This window comes from Adiantum capillus-veneris, chromosome 20 (assembly GCF_014529385.1).
Source record: "Adiantum capillus-veneris isolate H3 chromosome 20, ASM1452938v2, whole genome shotgun sequence".
NCBI lineage: Eukaryota > Viridiplantae > Streptophyta > Polypodiopsida > Polypodiales > Pteridaceae > Adiantum > Adiantum capillus-veneris.
The window spans coordinates 11,623,696-11,644,522 of NC_140950.1; the positions used below are offsets into that span (position 1 = coordinate 11,623,696).

General features: G+C 42.0%; 1 pseudogene; it reads left to right on the forward strand.

Annotated features, from left to right (window-relative positions):
* LOC147432091 (uncharacterized) overlaps window positions 1-6,783 on the forward strand; it is a 76,960-nt pseudogene extending 70,177 nt beyond the window's left edge.
* The last annotated feature ends 14,044 nt before the right edge of the window (window positions 6,784-20,827 follow it).

Consider the following 20,827-nt stretch of genomic DNA (forward strand, 5'->3'; position numbering starts at 1 on the left):
TTTTCCCTTTGAAAGAGAGGACTTGATAAATGCATAAACAATTAATTAAATTAACTAAATTATCATTGGGCCCCTTGGGAGGTCACCCAATAGGCTTTAGTCATACCATGGAGGACAACATGAGGTGGAGCTTGATAAGTGTCCTAGATGCTTTCTTTGTACCAAGCTTGCCTTCTATGTGTGGGTGTGTGTTCTCTCTCTAGCTCCTACAATGAGGGCTCACCCCCCTCCTTGTGTAGGGATATGCATTGACTTTTGAATACCTTACCCACTCCAGCACCTTAGTCATGGAGCACCTTAGGACCTTAGTCATTAAGCACCTTAGTCAGCAAGCACGACAAGCACCTTAGTCAACAAGCACGACAAGCACCTCAAGCTTGGGCTGGGTTCCCACCTCAACCACAACCCTAGCTTACCTAAGGTCAAAGGACTTTTAACACTATCCTTTGGAGGTCTTTAATGAAGCTAACTCTATGGTCTTTAAGTCCATTAGCTAGCCTTGCTCTTTGACATACCATCTCTCATTTGGACCCCTTTACCATTGGCCCCGTGTTGAGATAGATCTGTAATGGCACATGTCTATATTCTTACCCTTGTTCCCGTTTATTCTCCCACAATTAATGATCAGTTTAATATGAGAAAATCATTTGGGTTGGTTAGATATTATATTTTATGACATCAATTGCTATCAGAATATGGTTAGACAAATTAGCAAGTTCTTGCCAACAGAAGGTTCTCTTTGTACTTGAATTGGGAGCATACAAACTGATTAAAGTGTAATTGAGGGGGTTGTTGAGGGTGAAAACTACCCAGTATCCTTTTTGAGACTTTGATTGAAGTAACCACATTATTGTACTTTTGTGTAATCCCTATAGTGGCTCCTCCTTTACCTGCAAAATGGTCAATAGAAAACCACTTGTGATTGGCACTGCTCTTTGAGATTTGAATTGAGGGTGTCACCAGAAGCATTAAGTCCTTGCAAACAGATGTAATCAAGCTGTAGGTTCACATCATTGATCCAGTTTTTGATGCATTGGGCTCTGGAGGGGTCAATTAATCCCTTGCGATTACGTGATCATCCTCCGAGTTTAGGTAGCATGTCTTCTAACTTATGTTATGGGCGGGTTCTTCTTGGTTTGTTTGTCTTTGTCATCTAAGATGATATCATAGTTAAATGGGTCAAACACATCCTCTAAAAATCACATAGCGGTAGAGATTGGTCAAAAAGCTAGAGGAGAAATCAATCCCAAGTGGGAACCCCAATTGCTCGTAGAAGTAGAACTTAAATAAGAGCTCAAATTTGAAGCTGAAACATGTGAGTACGTGTGTACGTACCTAAGTGTGTATGTATGTGTGTGTGCATGTGTGTGTATATCCTTATATATTTCCATAGGCCACACATCACAATCTCTCTATCCTTCCCTTGTTGGCATCCCTCACCACTCTCTCTCTCTCTTGGGGATAGCTTCCTACGACTTAAAATTCTCTTCTTCTTCTTCTTCTTCTTCTCTCTCTCTCTCTCTCTCTCTCTCTCTCTCTAGTCTCTGAGAGAGAGAGAGAGAGAGAGAGAGAGAGAGAGAGAGAGAGAGAGAGAGACTTGGGTAGCATTTTAAATTTTCTTACGGATGCACCAATAATAATTTCTCTTGCTAAATTCTGTTATAAATTGTGGCAACGTGGGTGACACACGTCCTATCAAAAGAGCATATATCAAGTCACTTTTGTTATATATGCACTATTTCACCCTTCTCGCACAATGTATCTTTAATGCATTCTGCAAGATCACCCATAGGTATATCCGAGTCCTACCAAACACCGAGCAAGATTTTCCGAGCAAACCAAAAATCGAGCGAGATTTGTAGGCACATAAGTGAATAGAGAAGATAGTTTGACAAGGAAGGTGGGCAAGCTATAATAGAAGGGGGGTTGAGCTGCACGAATCAATAGCATACACAATGGGATCAGATAGATCATAAGTTGTGGGTGATACTAGGCATCAGTGGACTGTGGCACATGTGTAGAAGGCATTAGTGGGCACCACAACAGGTTGAGAATTTTTTGTTTCAATAAAATGAAGTAGTACATGGACTTGATTGGGCACTTGCCATGATGGAATGGTGAGGGATTTTGGAAAATTACTTATTTTCTCATCATTAGGTCTTCTAGATTTAATCTCAAGAAGGCATTTTTAATTAAGAGCATCGAAGTTTTTTCAAAATCTTAGGACACTTTTATGCCCTATCCGGTTACCAACCTAATGTTAAATACCAAGTTAGTATTCTTCAAAATTAGTTGTGCTTTGACAACATGCTCAAAAGGGAAAACACAACATGTGCTTCGCTAAGGCCCCTTTCACAAGCAAGAAAATGGGTGGTCCAACCATAAAGGTGGGCTAATTAGTATGAGCCTTGGTGCACATCCTATCATGCACGTTGGTGGGCATGCAAGAATGAGGCTTAACTTTGATGATTTAGGCTCTATGGTGTTGCTTGGACGTATGGGCGACCTCTCCATCCATTCCTCCTCTCACCCATAATAACTCTTAAAAATATTATTTCCCCTCATTTGTACATATACTAAAGGCCCTTCCCATTTGTGACCCATGTACATGGATAGGTACACTCTTTCTATGAGGGCTCCCTACCCACACTACCTATGGGCAATTGGCATCATGTTAGTGATAAATATTTGCTTACTTGTTTCTAAAGATAAAAGGATACTCTTCTAGCCAAAATTCTTTGGAAAAAAAATAAAAATTTGAGGATGTTTCTCTGATATACAATGCACTGCAAATACAAAGCCTAGGCGTATAAGTGCTTATACGCATAACTGATACCTAATTTCAAACTCCTAGAAGCACACACACACACACACACACACAAAATCATCGGTCACCTATCTTGATTTATAGTGTAAATTTCTCCGTTGAGCATAAAATTTTAGAATGCAACTTTCAAAATGGAAGAGTTGGCATCTTTTTAGATTTCATTTGGATATCTTAAATTTGGGTATAAACTATGTTTTAACAATAGTTGTTTTGAGGAGTGGAGAACAATTGCAAAAATAGCTAGAGAATCTCTCTCTAGCTATCCGTGCCAGCGTGGATGGCTAGAGGAGGGAGAGGATGGGCAAAACAGAATGAAGAAAGAGTGAATTTGGATACCTTAGATTTACATTGGTTTAAATTATATCATTATGTTGGGTACATATTGTACAACCTTTTTTATATTCAATACATCATGGGATACCTCCTTGAGTCCCATCCTCAAGTTCCAATGCTATGCTAAGATACAACCTTTTTTATATTCAATACTTCATGGGATACCTCCTCGGGTCCCATCCTCAAGTTCCAATGCTATGCTAAGATTGATCTCTAGTAAAAGGTGGATGAGAGATTCGAATGCACAATGTTCGCGTGATCTCCTAAAGTTAAATTCACCTAGCCAACCCGACATCCAACAGTTCATGTTGTCTCAAGAGATCCATAAAGTTTTAAAAAAAAAACAGTTTACCTTCTCGGCACCCATAGCCCCCATCGATCGCCCTCGCATCTCCCTCCCCCCTCCTCTCTGTGTGTGTGTGTGTGTGTGTTGGGGGGGGGGGGCGGACTGCAATTGGCACCTCCAGTCTGGCTTTTTTATGCCCGCATCTGCCAAGATTCGTCAATACTGGCTTTTTTTCACCTGCATTTGCCAAGATTTGCCAATAGTGGCTTTTTCCTAAATCGTGGGCACATACTTCTATGTAATTACGCTCTCTATGTTGTTCTACTGTTAGCTTTGAAGTACTATTGCCCGGAATCTTCAGAGATGCTTTTTTATTTACATCCCATGCCTTGCTAGAGGGAGTAAAAATGTCATAATAATCAATATCTAATTCTCCTAAATGATTTTCTCATATTAAACTGATCATTTAATGTGGGGAGGTACCAGGGGAGAAAAAGCTAGAATATTGGTTAAGCTAGCAGACCGGCCACAGTAGGGATCCAAAGGAGGGAAAATAGGGATCAAAAGGGGGGGGGGCCATCTGCAAAAGAGCCATGTGCAACAATGGGCTAAAAAGACCCTAAGGTTCAGCCCATTAAGACTTCCAAAATGCTAAGGTTCCAAAATTCAAAGGTTGTGTCCAAAGGTCAACCCTAGGGAAAATTGGATGCTTAGTGTGTGTACAAAAGTCTTCTTCAAAGCCTACAAAGGAGGGGGCGAGCCCATTTAGTAGGGGATGAGAGAGAAAGCCACACACACACACAGAGGCTCCCTTTACACAAAGGGAATTAGGGACACATGTCAGCTCCCTAGGCCAGATGCCCACAAGGTGTGCCCAATTCCTATTGGAAGACCCTTGAAGTGGACCAATGAGAACTAAGCTAGAGTAAATCTAGTTTAATTAATTTAAAAACATTTAATAAAAGAAACCAATGAGAATTAAGTCTCCTAGAAGACTATTGGGCAGTCTCCCAAGGGGTCCAATGAGCATTCAGGAGCCCAATAGCTTGCCTGATTCCTATTGGCCAGGAGGCAAAGGGGTCCAATGAGAGTTTAGTTTAATTATTTAATTACCTAAAGCTCTCACAAAAGGGGAAAGGGGGACACATGTCAGAAGGCTATCACTTATGTTGCTTAACAGCCATTGGCTTGACTTGGGGAGGTCCAATGAGGCAAAAGCCAGACCAATTTAGCAGGAAGGGCTCGCCCAAGAGAGAGAGGGGGCTGATTTTTTCTTGGCATTGACACACACACACACACACACACACTTGACCATGTGTGAAGAAAGAATACTCTATCTCCTCCCAAGCTTTAATGGAGAGCTCATCACCTACTCCAAGCTTGCGAGATAGAAGCCTACATCAACACTCTCTTGGCATGTGGATGCAAATCCAACCAAGAGCCAAGATTCAATGCATGCTCATCTTCTCTACCAAGCTAATTACTAAGCTAAGCTATGCTAATATGAGTGATTATGTGAGGAGATGTACATCTTTCTCGTAAGATACTCCTTCTTCCTCTCAATCTATTCTCATACCCTGCTAGCTCTCACCATCTTCGAAGGTGTGTGAGGTCTTGGGTCTGAGAACGGAGATAATTCAAGTTGTGTTTGTTAAGTGTTTTGCTTAGTGCATGAAGTTTCCATCTTCATTGCACTAGCTAGTCTTGAAGGAACACAAAGAATTGTATTGTACAATGTCTCTCTTGATGGGAGAAACCATAATACAAAGCCTGTTGGAGGGGGGACCTGGAGGGGGGACCGGCTCCATGAAAATCCGGTCCTCAACTGTTGTCAATAGCTTAATTTCTCTCTCTTTTGAAAGTATTGTCGATGCTATCTAACTAGGTGTTATGCTTTTTGTTGCTCTCTCCACCCAAGCACTCTTGTAATTCTCATTAGGAATCTATTCTAATGAAATGCCCACTATGTTCATGCTAATTTCCGCTACACATAAGTTATTAGGCCATTAAATGTTACAAAAAATTTACTAGCAAGCGACTCACAAGCCTTGAACTCACGTTGGCCAGTCAGTCTAAAGAACACGATAGTTGTTGTAGCCAATTTTCACACAAGCGGATGGTGCTCGAAAGGCGTCCTTAACATATATAAAAGATGATTTTCCCTAGCTACATGCTACACTGTTGCCTACCCCACCATCTGCCACCCACCTCTCCTCGCTCACGGCCTCTGATCCGCCTGTTGCAGCTGGACATTCGTCGTATGTCTCTCAGATTTCACATTTTCGCATGTTGTCGAGAAGTATGCCTCTCAGGTTTTGCATTTTTGCATGTTGTCAAGTATCACATTTGATTTGGTTTTTTTAGGATTTTTTCCAGCCGGGTACACCCTACTCAAGTCAATGCAAATAAAATGGGGGAGTGGAGAATACTGAACGAGAATCTCCCTGTAGCCATCTACACCGGCGCGGATGTCTAGAGGGAGGGAGAGGATGGGTAGACCTAGAAATCGGGGAGTGAAAAACACTTGCGGGGCTCAATTGAGAGTTTTGCGATATTCAAAAAAATCTCTCTCTACCCATCCACGCTGGCGTGGATGACTAGAGGGAGGTAGAGGATGGCGAGAGAGAGAGAGAGAGGTTTTTGTTGGCGCTTTCCTTCTTGAGGTGCTATCCGGTTGTACCATATCAACAGCTATGGCATCGGAAAAGGGATCACAACTGTAGTTGATGCAAGGTGCAAGAACTCGAGAAGGTGCAAGGTCCCTCTGATGCGAAGTCTGTCAAAGTTGGCTCTTATTTATCTTTTGCGGAGGTTTGGATGCAAGCTATGCAGACACAATGCGAAGGAGCTGCAGAAGACCGTACTTATTCATCTTTTGCGGAGGTTTGGATGCAAGCTATGCAGAAACAATGCAAAGGAGCTGCAGAAGATCGTTCCCACACTTGAGGCCCACAATGTTTGTGTTGTTTTCGTTGGAATTGAGAAACTTGGTGTTGAGGAGTTCCAACAGGGTGGCTTTTGAGATAGAGAGCTTTACATTGATAATGACAAGAAGATTTACCAGGCACTTAGCATAAAATCAGTGATTCTTAGCACAGCCAAAATGCTTTTTGATGTGAAGGATGCTTTGAAGAAAGTTAGTGTTCCCGGAAACTTGAAGGGTGATGGATGAAAATTGGGTGCAACTTTTGTGATTGGAGAGGGAGGGATAATGCTAATGGATCACAGACAGAAAGATTTTTCCGGTCATCCATCTTCGCAGTCCATTCTTGAGGCTTGTGGGGTTGATCAAAAGGACTTCCCCAACCACTTAAAAGGACTTCCCCAGCATGGATAGGCAGAGGGAGGGGTAAATGGTGGTATTGCAGAGGGTGGTGAGAGACTCAGACGGCGCAGGCACAGCAATGGGGGGGTCTGCAAGCGTTGTAGAACACAGCGGGCCAATAGCACTAAATAGGGTGCCATTCTCCAAGCGAATGTCGGCACAGAGAGACAGTCACGCACAGAGGTTAATTCTTTTGTAAGAGAGAGAAGAAGAGAATTTTAACATCGTAGGAAACTATCCCAAGAGACCTTAAAGATCTATTCGATGAGGAGAGTTGAACTGAAGAGAGAGAGATTGGTTGTTGGGTTTGCAATGGAAGTGGTGTATCGGGGCTCCAAGAGGGCGCGCAACATGGTCAAAATTTAGAAATATCTTGAATAAGGGCTTAGAGATTCCACCAAGAAAAAAAGGAATTAACCTTTCTCTCACCCAAACTCGTTTGTTTCGTTTTTGATATCTTTCTTCTCTTCTTCTTTTTCACTCAAGTGCAAGAAAGACCATCCTTGGTACACCACTAATAATGATGATAACTCTCTGAACCTCACACTCTTCCATTAGTGCACCCTGATAAACCCACCGCCCGAATTTTAACGTTTTTCAATATCACCTATGTCGACACCACCAAATTCTTCCCCGCAATGGTAGGGTAGCCAAAGTGAACATATACCATGTTATGAGGTTTCTATAAAGAATGGCCACACAGTCGGAACCCTAGGACGAATACTATTACATTGATACAGTAACTTCAAATATTAAGTTTTTGTGTGTGTGTGTGTGTGTGTGTGTGTGAGAGAGAGAGAGAGAGAGAGAGAGAGAGAGAGAGAGAGAGAGAGAGAAGTTTAAGCTCCTCTTTCCCTTGCACTCTTGTCCTTTATGACAATAGAGGAAGTGGAAAGGAGAGTGAATTTTGGGTATAAACGGTTGTTCTTGCTAGCCAAAACTTGTGACAAATATAAGAGGTTGTGGACATATGCATGGCATCCGCATTATACAAACTACCTGATTTCAAGTCATGCCATTTATAGAGTGGTAAGGAGCCTTTTTTTTCACATGGGGGTAGGGGTATGGGAGCCACTTGATTTTTTTAATCCCATTTTTATGGAACAAATTGAATTGTACAATAGATTTTCTAGCCCATGGATAGGAGACACTTTGCACAAGCACATATTCAAGGAGAGCTCTTTGCACAAAAATCTTGGGGAGGTGCTAGTAGTAAAAAGGTGGGAACTTGTTTTATTGATTGTTTTAAAGCTTTAAATACATATAAGAACCTTGATTGATTTTGGTTTCTTGATAATGTACCTTGTCTTGTCTTGCTCGGTAAGGAGCCTTTTTTTTCACATGGGGGTAGGGGTATGGGAGCCACTTGATTTTTTTAATCCCATTTTTATGGAACAAATTGAATTGTACAATAGATTTTCTAGCCCATGGATAGGAGACACTTTGCACAAGCACATGTTCAAGGAGAGCTCTTTGCACAAAAATCTTGGGGAGGTGCTAGTAGTAAAAAGGTGGGAACTTGTTTTATTGCTTGTTTTGAAACTTTAAATACATATAAGAACCTTGATTGATTTTGGTTTCTTGATAATGTACCTTGTCTTGTCTTGCTCGGTTTAGGGATCTCTCGAAAAATCTCACTCGAGGTTAGGGATTCCTCGGTATATCCCAAGAAAGGAGGGTATGATACCTCTAACCTCTCTAAGTATGCACACAATTCTCTCATCCTTGCCCATCATCCTTTTGCACCTTAAGTGAAGATAATGAGGGTTATCACATGGGATACAAGCTTTGCCATCTCTCTTAGATTCTTGCAAGAAATGTGTTGATATCAACATGTAGACTTGGGCATTGGAATAGATAGGATAGGTAGATGAATTCCAAGGGGTAGCTTATGTCTTCATAACCAAAAGTTGTAGAGTAGTTGACAAGCTAGGTAGGGAGGGATAGAGAGAGAAAGCCCTACATCTTGCTCAATAGAGATAGAGAAAGAGAGCCTTGCAAGGTAATATGCACTTGGCATGCTAGACAGAAAGAGAGAGAGAGAGAGAGAGAGAGAGAGAGAGAGAGATCCTAGTTGAAATCCATGAATCTCATGGTTCGTTCCCAGCATAACTTCAGCTCCCAATCACACCTTCACATTTGTAGCTTGCATTCAAGCTAGAGAGTCATCATCGACATATGTCATGTGGCCTCTCTCCTTGTCGGTATGTTCCTTATTCACGAAAATGGATTACCAAGTATGACATTTTTAATCCCTCCGACTATAAATTTGGAGAGAGTTCCCAACTTAGGCGCATCCATATGTAGGCCTAGAAGCACAAAGAAGCCTATAAGGGGAAAATTCATGCTTCTCACAGTGACTTATTGGATGCAAAGGGAAATCACTCATCTATATACAAACACCTCACTTTTGATTCAGTTTGAAAGTACCTAAAAGCACATTTCATGGTGCATATTTGCTTAAATCCTTTTGTGGTTGATATTTGGCATAGATGCTTTACCTTAAACATGCCCATAGTCTGCAAAAATGTTATTCCACCAACTCCCATCTTGATGTAGTGACCAATTATTGTTACATCTAGCAACTATATCATAATCTTGCAATTAAGAATGTTAGGAAAGGACCTCTCTCTCTCTCTCTCTCTCTCTCTCTCTCTCTCTCGCTTCAACTTCAACCCTCCCAGCTTCATGTTGTGTGGAATTCCATGCTTCAAATTTAGACACAAAGAGTATCTACACCCCAAAAAGTGAGCCACTCCACCCCAAGTCACCATCTGTTTGAGACGCGTCCAATCAAAGTTTGTTGGGAGGTACAATTTTTGTGCATACACAGGCAAAAAGATCATGATTTCCACCTTCCACACGTAGCTCTCGAGCACCATTTGGAGTTGATCGAGAGTGGCTGGATATATTTGTTTCATACTGATGGTGTAGCAGCCGTAATAGAGAACATTGTGGGCACAGAGAGAGAGAGAGAGAGAGAGAGAGAGAGAGAGAGAGAGAGAGAGAGAGAGAGAGGGGGGGGGGGAGGGGGGGGGGGATATATGTGCTATATTAGTCTCCATAGACACGACGACCGGGATCTTGGGCACCGATAGAGGCAAGACTCTGAGGCTCCTTTACAAGCAAAAATTTTAGCGATCTTGAGATTATGTGGAAAGGATGTTTTGCGATTCATCCCAACGACCTCTTGTAGGCCATCGTCCCATTCACCAAAATTGTACAGCTCTTTTGGGCCCGTATGTTTGTCTGGCTTTAGCCTTGCTCAAAACGTTTCATGAACAGAGTGAGGGCGTGTTCACCTTCCCCAAGTTTTGCAAATTCATAGATGATGGAACTCCATGTGAAAACAGTGGATATGAGAGCTTGAAGGAACACGTGGGTTGATTTTACCAAGCGCCCATATGCAACATACACATGAATGAGGTGGCTTGAGAGGGTAGGGTAAGAGAAGAGGTCATCTTGGAGGAGAAAGCAATGAAGCTAGCCACCACCCATAGGGTCCTTCTTCCAATGTAAGTCTATAGAAAGAAGTATATTCCCTCCTATTCCCCTCCTCATGGTGGAGATCTGAAAAGCCCTCCCTCCCCCCCCCCGGCTGTGTGTGTGTGTGTGTGTGTGTGTGTGTGTGTGTGTGCACATGCCTGTTCGTCTTCCACCAAGCCTTTGGCTATGGAGATGTCGCCAACCATCAACTTTTCTTTGTTGAAGCTGGTTTAGCATGCCCGTAGCTATAAACCAAGTTGTACTTTATTGTACTTCTCAAACCAAGCTCCAAGCTCGTGGGAAAGGAGGTTGGAGGTGTAAACTGGTCATGGGAAGGCTAACTCATTGTTGGACGGATACGCCGCGACGGACGTCAGCATAGCGAGAACTCACCTAACATATAATGTCAACTGAGGACGAAGCTTGACTCGCAGGCACGTGGAAGCAAGCAAAGGGTGTCAACCTCTACTCGACCGACTAAGGACTACTTCCTACAGAGATATCAAATCTACATGCCATCGATTCTATGAATGTGAGAGTATCCTATGATGCTACCGCAAGCCAAAAGCCCATTAGACGTTCTCGAAACGTTACGAAACTTGAGGGATATCCTATGAACACCAATAGGCCACTCTCCCTAAGACCAAAAAAACTACCCAATACCCTGCGTGCAGAAAACGAGTAGGATGTCTGGCCGGTTTTTGCAGGTCGACGTTTCCAAAAACTAAAGTGCCTAATGTGTAGCTCTACTCGCTCTGATCGCGTGGATATGTTGAAATGCAAAAATGGACAACAGTTACTCACCGAAACTCCAAAAGTAGCTCGTGGGTGAATCTACCAAAACACAGACGAACGCGCGTGATGTAAGCATCAACGCGTAGCTCTCCTCGTGGGCAACACACTGCTGCTCTCCGTTTGCGATTTTGACCACCGTAGCTCCTGTAGCACACACACACACACACTCTCACTCTCTCACTCTCTTGCAGTCTCCCAACGACACAGAAGATCAGATTATTAGAAGTCCCCTTACAAAGCTTTAGGTTTTGACTTATATACTAAGCCTTAGAAAACCTAATGTCCGACCAAAATGACTTGATTTGTCCCTAGGCTTCTATAGAGATTAATTACAACACTGTGAGCTGGCTTTGCTCATCCAACAAGCATTTGTGGCCTAAATACAATTGCCAACTTAAAATATGAAGTTCCCATAAACATTACAAAAGTGGCCGTAATGGCTCAAAATAATAATAACGGGATATTTGATGATGTCCATGAACTTGTATCTTCACATTACAGCATCCATCTTCGTCTTCATCACTTCATCAGCATCTTTATTTGTAATCTTTAGAGAATCTTTGAGGAATCTTTATGGAATCTTTGTGGAAGCGTTTTTGAAAGGTTGACCTTTCAACACTCTCCCCCTCCGAAGTCTTGTCGTCCCCGACAAGACCCTATGTCTGCACTGGCCTTGACGAGTGCTTCATGTTTTGGTGTTGGTTGAAGCTTTTGTTGTTGCAGTTGCTTCTACTAGATGCTTTGTATGTTGTAGAGGTACCTTTTTCTTGTACATGTAGTGTATTTGAAGCCATATCTCTCCCCCTCTGATTGGTTGTTGTAGCGTGAATAAGTCGAGTGAGGTTTATTTTTGCAGCAAGTCTTTATCTTGGCAGCTCTGTATTGTTTGTTTTTTGGGTGTCATCCTGCATGTGTACCTGTAATCTTGAAGCCTTTTTGAATTTTTTCTGGGCCGCTCCCCTTTGATTTTCTAGTTGATGAGCATGTAGTTTTTTGGGGATGTCGTTGGTCTGATTTTCTGTGTTTTTATAAGAAAAATAAAATGTGGCATATATTACAAAATGAAGGTCTTGGATACCTGGATAGGACTAAAGGGAAAAACCCAGTGGGAAAAAATGCCCTTAGTAGCAATTAAATGTTAGGCTATATGTACTTATGTATTGATATAACCGAGTTTTGTTGAGTTAAAGTACTTATGGCCGTATGGCTACTATAATTGACTGGATATACATTGGATAAGTGTTAGTAGCTTGAAGTCAAAGTCATTGTTGTTGAGCAAATGCTCATGAAACCTGTTACCGCTTCGTCATCATCATTTTGTTGTGTAAGTGCATGGGTGGAACACAAATCGTTTCAAATGCAAACTTCCAATGATGGGACATTATATATGCTTGCACAGATAGATGCATGGGAAACAATATGCGGTGCGAGAGGAGTTTTAATGGGTGCTTCCAGGAGTGAACGTAGCTAGAGAAGCAAAAATATATTTGACTTCAAGAGCTGCCGTTACTCACAAGAAGGGTTTTTGTCGACGAGGTTTTTACCACTCTCCTCACTGTGTTCATGTGCGTGAGTGTTTTCTGGACTACTCTGCCACTCCACCATTCAAAATAGTAGACTTCGACTCTTATGCTCACCTATCCAGCATGAGCGACTCCATTTTACAATATGCTCAACTCTTCCAGCTTGAGCTATAATCTAAATATCTTGACTCATAGACCACAAAAAATATTAAGACATGAAGCTTAGGTTTGATGCTTGCTCATTTAGTGGCTCAGCTGCCCGACTCTTGACTCTTATGCCATGATTTTTATGGCGACTTGACTTACTCTCGGGAGCTTTCGACCAAGAATAGGTTTTGAAATTCAAAACTCCCATCCTCGAAGAGAGGATTTGTAAAGGACCATACTGGCAATATTGGTTTCTTTTGCCATACCTGGGTGACCTTGGTTGTCAAAATTTCTTTTTGTTGTTGTTGGTCCCTTGGTTGAGAAGATTGGCTCGCTCCATTCTCCGTAACACTTTGTCTATCATGTCTTGACATTTCTTGAGAGCTAGAGATGACTTCAATCTTCTTCGTTATGTGTTGTTCTTTTGGCACCCAGTTGTATCTGCATCGTGTGATTAGCGTGTCTTTGCAGATATCCTTTGCCTTGACTGTGACATTGTCCTTGATTTTGCCTTTCGTGAAATTACGATTATTTTCATGCTGAAGTCGTCGGATTGAAGAATGTTTACCTGGCATCTTTGGTAGCCAGATTCTCCGATTTCCTTGATAGTAACCTTGTGCTTGAAGAATTGTAGATGGCACTTCCCATGATGTTTTTGATGTCGTATTGAGATGTACAAGAGTGCCATTTTTGGCATTATTTATCGATGAAGTCCTATGTTGGTATGAAGGCCAGTTGGATTTGAAATTTACTGCATCCCTTTGGCAAGCCTTGTTGGTTGGTCTCCTTTGGTGATATAAATATGAGCTTTGTTGCTTTTGGGGACGCTTTTTGAAACCTTTATCCACCACACAAGCCGAGGTCTGTGGTTCTGGTAACCAAAGTTTCTTTTGACCCTTATAATAGCCTTGCTCTGCTAAGCTGTAGTGGGAGGCTATCCATCCCATGTGTTTATCTTTCGTCAATTGGCTAGGATCATTTACCCATATTGGGTCCTTGATCTTTATTTCTTCAACTTTAATGTAGACCTTTGAAAACCTTTGGCGGCGGTGATCTCGTAGTGTAGGGTATTTCGGTTGAAAAACTTTCTTTGGAGTCTGTCTTTAATGTGGAAGCATGTGGTCAGTTGATGTCGAAGCTCTGTCTTGAACTTTTCGGGGCTAGATTGAAGACTCTGATTTAAGGGGCTGCTTCTGTTGGTAGGACATTTGTGGGCTCATTTTGGCTTTGCCTTTGTCGGAAGCCGATAATCTTGGAGCAGTAGTAGGCTGGATTTCTTGAGAGCTAGTCGTGATGACCATTGTTGAAAATTCATGTTCTTCTGCCAATGTTTTTGCCTAGTGCTTCGACAAAATCAAATGTGTACTCATTTTGGAGGAATCCACCACTAGGAATTTGTCTTTGATTACCTTTGACCGTAGTTTAAGGGTACCGTCTGCAATCCCTAAACTTGTGACGGCTATTCCAAGTGATATAGGAACCTGTACCTGAATTTCATACAGTTCTGGCTTATCTAGAAGTAACCACAGCCCATAAGACATGACATTAGTCGTGGCAGTGCAATCTATCTCTGCTGTAAAATTGAATTTCAGTTTCTCATACACATCCAACGAGAGTTTAATCTTCTTGTTGGCTGCCAAGTAACTGATGTCCTCGTTGCTTTCGGTACTTTTCTTAGACTTTTGTGCCTTGAAGGCTTTGTCATCCTCTTGTATGTTGAACTTCTTTGTCATTTGACTGGTGGTAGCATGTCCCAAGTGCTTACTATCTTCTGCTGTAGCTGCTTATTGGTGTTCATTGCTAGTTTCTGACTGTGACGCCTTGATTCTTGATTTCATAAGCTCTCTGTCACTATTTACTTCTTCTAGCACTTGAAGGTCATTCAATGGTGACTTTTCTTCTTGGAAATGTTTTGAAGCTTGTGTAGCAAGATGTTGAGGTTGACTCTCTTCTTCTGATGCAATGGTCGCCGTGGCCTTTGGTTTCCATTGTTCCATGGGTTTTTGTAGAGTCTCTTCTCGAAAATATTCATTCATATCCTGTATTGCTTGTCCTTGGTAGTCAATTTTGGAGTCGGTCAATTCCCTTTCTTCTGTGCATTCTATGTCTTCAGTTACATCTTCTTTTAGCTTCTCATACTCTTTGGTTTGTTCAATCACCCATAAAGAGTCCACAGTAGAGAATTTATTTGGTAGACTTTCAGCTTCATCCATTGATTCTATTTGCATGTCTTCCACTTGTGATGTGGCACTAAGATTTTTTGTTACCTCTACCACCTCCTCTTGTGTTGGCTCACTATCGTCAGAATCTTGGCTTCTTTTGCTCTCGAACCTTGAAGTACGAGCTTCATCTTCATCACCTTGTGGATGCTTTGACTTGTCCTCACTGAGGTTCCTTAAACGATCTTGAATCAGCTGATTCAATTGATCTTTTTTGAAAGCATAATTCTCTATGATAATGTCGTTGACACCCTTGACTTCAAGCAACTGTGTCTTGAGCCTATCTTTTGTGCTCTACGACAAGATCTGCTTCTTTTCCAGAGATCTTGTTGGGGATTCTTTCTTCCGTTCCCTTGTTGTCACTATCTGAACTTTGCTTTTGGCTTGGTGCTTCTTCTTTTCCATGTAGAGCTTTGATGGGCAGTCCTTCACTAAATGACCAATGGCACATTGGTCGCAATATGTTGTTATCTCAACATGTGCACCCTTTGGATGAGGTAGCTCTCCATAATACTGCTGATAATGGTTTCCTGTGGTATCTAGATACAGATATGACCTCTTCTTTGCATGCATGAACCTGTAGATTACGACTGACTTAGGTGTATCCACTGGCTTTGTCTCTTTATCCTTCATCGTCTTGTCCTTGATAAGCTGAAAATAGCTTCCATTATTGCTTCCATACAAGATCAAATCACTATCCATGCTTTCTAGCAGTTGTATTGCTAATTCTTCCATCAGTATATGGTCTTTGACGTGGGGCTTCTGCATAGCCTTAGGGCTATGTTTCTGAGTTGATTTTGGCGAGTTCTACACCGAGTTGATTTTGGCAAGTTCTACACCGAGAGTGAAGATCGAACCGAATCTTTGTTTTCCGTTTCCCTTGATGGTGCTTTTGGACGGGGTCCAAGTATGTGACTTACAGGTTGCCCACAATTGCTAAACTCATCCATATTTTTCACATCGGCTATTTCATGGTGCCTATCGTATTTGTCGACCGCAATGACATATTGACCTGACCTTCTACATTGGGCATTGTGAATTTCCAGTGGTCTCTCCTCCGGCTCGACATCTTCCAATGCTTCTCGAAATTCCACTTGGGCTCCTGAAAAGGACACTGCTTCTTGTAAAGTTGGACTTCTTAATCCCACTCTTGAAGATATAGGGTCTCTTTGTTGAGTTTGAACTCCCCCCATTCGAGAGGGTTCCATATCTGATGTTGGCATATGTTCAATGCCTGATGATATGACTTGTTGTGCTCTGTTAAGTAGCTCTGGAGACCGAGCTAGTTCTTTTTGAAGTTGGGCTTTCTTCATAGCTGGTACTTCTTGTGCTATTGCGGTGCACGAGACTTGTGTCGTGTCTTTCCATGTTGTGTCTTGTGTTGTGCCTTGTTGTGTGTCATCTGGTGTGTCACTCATTTCTGCATTGACAGTTGTCGTTGTTAACTCTTCCAAGTGCGTAGTTAGAGGGAAACCCATGACAAGATGGTATACATTACCACCTTTAGACATGTAGTCTTCTCCTCTTCAGCCAAATGCTTCTGCTATAAAGTAATGATTGTTTTCTACAGGAACTTCCTGACTTGTGACAGCCCTGTAGTATCGCCGTCTTCGTCTCCATAGAGGGTACCAATTTTCCGTTTTCCATTTTGTGCTTTGTACAGAAAAATACTTGGAGGATATGCGTGGAGTTCTGTAAGTTGATCCTTGTACAACATTTCTCTTTCATTTTCGATGTATTTTCCGTGCCTCATGTAAATTGATCCCAGAAAGTCTTCCATGAAATCTGGATGTCGCTGTTTCAACTTCCACATATTGAGATGTCCGAGTTTCCTCTGTATCTTTCTTTGTCTTGATGTACAAATTCCGATTGTCATCCTCATAGCATGGTAGTAATTTCTGTGGATGTACTTGAAGCTTCTTCCTGACCGGTCTGATTCCTTTGAGACACCATTGCTTTCGTCTTGACTCCCTTGTTGTACCTGTTGAGTGATAGCTCTAATTGCTTACCTCAATGCTAATAAAAATTATTAACACCCTTGTGTCGGTCTTTTTTGCTTTAGGTCCTTGAGCTTTTGTGGATGTCTTAATCTCTGAGTTTTCTGAACTGGGCTTTGCTTGAACTGCTTGAACTTCTTAGCTCCCTTGCTTGCCAGGGTTGATACTGTCTTGTCTGGCTGCTTGCTTTTCCTAGAGCTTTTTAGCAGGCCTCGATCTAGTGGAAGCACTGTGATAAGTTATGCAACTTACCACCATACTGCAATGACTGCTCCCTTTGTAGCGATTCTTGGGTCGAGCTAACCTGTGTTCACTTTAGCACACAATCTGCAAAATTCTATTTAGCTGGCAAACTTTTTCACAATGAATGCAAAAATTCTTGATGTGCCTTTGATGGCCACACTTGATCCTTGAGCACCTTCCAGCGGGTGACCAATGGTTTTTCCAAAAGATAATTTCAATCTGCTAACTTAGCAGTCTTCAAAACCGTGACCGTTTTCTCACAATTCTTTTGAACTATAGGTTTTAGACACTCCTGACTTCCGGATGCATTTTGAGGCCTTAAACGATGTTTTTTTAAAAGTTGAACTAAATGGTTGCCGTTGGCATGCATTTCAGGCTACATTTTGATATAAAAACTTTTCCGATCCGATACCGTTTGTGAAGGTTATGGCCAAAACAGTGAAATGCAGTTTAGAATGGTCAAAATGAGTCCAAATTCAATTTTGAAAGAAGATTTGGGATCTCTGTGACACTGTGAACACTCCTGTATGGTCAAAATTACAGTTGGACCCTAAAACTGGCCTAGAGACATCCTACGCGTAGTATGTCTATATGCTCAGAATTTCACAAAATTTGGTCCAGAGACTCCCCTTAAGGTCAGCAACACAATGGTATGATCAGAATTTCATTTGGACCTAAAAATGGCCTTGAGACATCCTATGCATAGGATGTCTTTTTGCTCAGAATGACTTGAAATTTTCACCCCAGCTTCTCCTTGATGTGCTGATCACAGGTGTGCTCATAGGTTGGTTTGGAGTCCTAAATCAAGCTGGAGACATCCTACGTGTAGGATGTCTAACTACTCATATTTTGTCCAAACTTGATCCCAAGATTCTCCTAGTGCTCAACAACCCAATGGTATGCTCAAAATTGAATTTGGATGTCAATAGGTAAAGATTTGGGCTGCATAAGCCTCTAGTGCACTCCAAGAGTAGAATGTCTGACAATTCTTGTCTTTGCTTGGTAAATAGGCCAAAACAAGGTCCAAATTCACTTTTGAAAAAAAATTATGGAATCCTTGAGACACTTAGAACCTCCCTATATGGCTACAGTAGAATTTTGACCACTTTATGACCCTGGAGACATCCTACGCGTAGGATGTCTTTTCGCTCTGTTTCAGCTCAAACTCGCACTATAGCTTCCCCTTGATGTGCTAAACTCACAGCTATTTTTACTTTTTGATTCTGACACCTATAGGTTGGTCAAATGATCAAGAATCTGTTCCAAAAGCCTGATGTCTGTTCTCATGAATTCCCAAGTCAAATCAACTCCAAATTGGACCAAATTTTCCTAGGAGGCTTATCCAAGGCTATATGACAGCATGGTATGGTCACAAGAGAATTTTGGTCTCAGAATCATGCAGTAGACATCCTACGCGTAGGATGTCTTTTTGCTCAGAATGAACCCAAACTTGGACCAAAGATGCCCCTAGTCTTCAGCAACCCACTGGTATGCTTAGATTTGAGTTTGGATGTCAAAAGACCCCAAAACTAGCTATTCTTGCCTTTTTCAGACAAAAATGCTAAAGTCTGTTCAATCTTCCTTTCACTGACCCAAATGAGATGAAATTTATCACATGCACTCAATACAACATTTAGAACATGCCTATGGAGTCATCCTATGGTTTGGTCTCAAAATTAGGCCTTGGACACAATTTGGGTAGGATGTCTGTCAATTCTCGTCTTTTGGCTTTGATCTATCAAAATTTGGTCAAATTTCCACTTTCCAGGTGAAAATAGGGTAGAACCTACCTTCTAAACACACTGGTAACCTCAGATTTTCAAAAAAAGTGCCCAGATCACCCTGTAGACATCCTACACGTAGGATGTCTACTGCTTATTTTTTCAGACTGAAATGTCCCTGATGCTTCCTTATACTCTCAGCAAGTGCATGTATGCTTCACAATTGCAAAAACATGCAAAAATCACTCAATTTAAGCCTTTTCTGAAATTTTACGTTTTTTGACTCCAGCTTTTGGCTTTTGGTCAACAAAATAGGGAAAAACACTCAAGTCAATATGTTACTAGGGTAAAACCTACCCTCTGAACCCACTGGTAGCCTCAGTTTTCGCAAATTCCCTGCCAAAAGTGCCCTAGAGACATCCTACGTGTAGGATGTCTACTGTCTTAAAATACAATTTTTTTCTGGCAGTAGTACTCCCTATGCTCTATAGAGCTCTCAGCAATAATCACAAAAACTTTTGGACTTCAAATCAGCTTCCAAACACAATTTACCGTCTTTGCTACTTAGCGTTTTCCACTTCTCTGATGAGCCTAATCAGCAAATAAGACATGCATAAAGTACTCTAGATCATCAATCAAGATATCCTACTTACCCTACTCCTGCTCATCATGTGAGATGGTGATTTTGATGTCTTGGTTGCTTCCTGGCCTCACAAGAAGTCTCAAGTCAACCTACCACCACATCTACCACTCCAACTCCTACTCTCTACACCCCAACCTACTACTACCTAATACTACCTAAGACGAAGGATCTAGGCCAGACACACGCTCCCTAGACTCCCTCTAAAACCAAAAGAGTCCACCACTCTCCGATCCTATCTAAAAGAATGAATATACTCTGGCAAGTCAGAGGGACCTCTATCCTCAAGGACTAGTCTCGGTCACCTACTTAGGGCCCTCATCCCCGGCAGCGGCGCCAATGTTAGACCGGTACGCTGCGACGGACGTCAACATAGCGAGAACTCACCTAACATATAATGTCAACTTAGGACGAAGCTTGACCCGCAGGCACGTGGATGCAAGCAAAGGGTGTCAACCTCTACTCGACCGACTAATAACTACTTCCTACAGAGATATCAAATCTACATGCCATCGGTTCTGTGAATGTGAGAGTCTCCTATGATGCTACCGCAAGCCAAAAGCCCATTAGACGTTCTCGAAACGTTACGAAACTTGAGGGATATCCTATCAACACCAATAGGCCACTCTCCCTAAGGTCCGTGACCAAAAAAACGTACCCAATACCCTCCGTGCAGAAAACGCGTAGGATGTCTGGCCGATTTTTGCAGGTCGACGTTTCCGAAAACGAAAGTGCCTAATGTGTAGCTCTAATCGCTCTGATCGCGTGGATATGCTGAAATGAAAAAACGGACAACAGTTACTCACCGAAACTCCAAAAGTAGCTCGCGAGTGAATCTGCCAAAACACAGACGAACGCGCGTGATGTAAGCATCAACGCGTAGCTCTCCGTTTGCCATTCCGACCACCGTAGCTTCTGTAGCACACACACACACACACTCTCACTCTCTCGCAATCTCCCAACGACACAGAAGATCAGATTATTAGAAGTCCCCTTACAAAGCTTTAGGTTTTGGCTTCTATACTAAGCCTTAGAAAACCTAATGTTCCGACCAAAATGACCTGATTTGTCCGTAGGCTTCTATAGAGCTTAATTACAACACTGTGAGCTGGCTTTGCTCATCCAACAAGCATCTGTGGCCTAAATACAATTGCCAACTTAAAATATGAAGTTCCCGTAAACATTACAAAAGTGGCCGTAATGGCTCAAAATAATAATAACGGGATGTTCGATGATGTCCATGAGCTTGTATCTTCACATTACAGCATCCATCTTCGTCTTTATC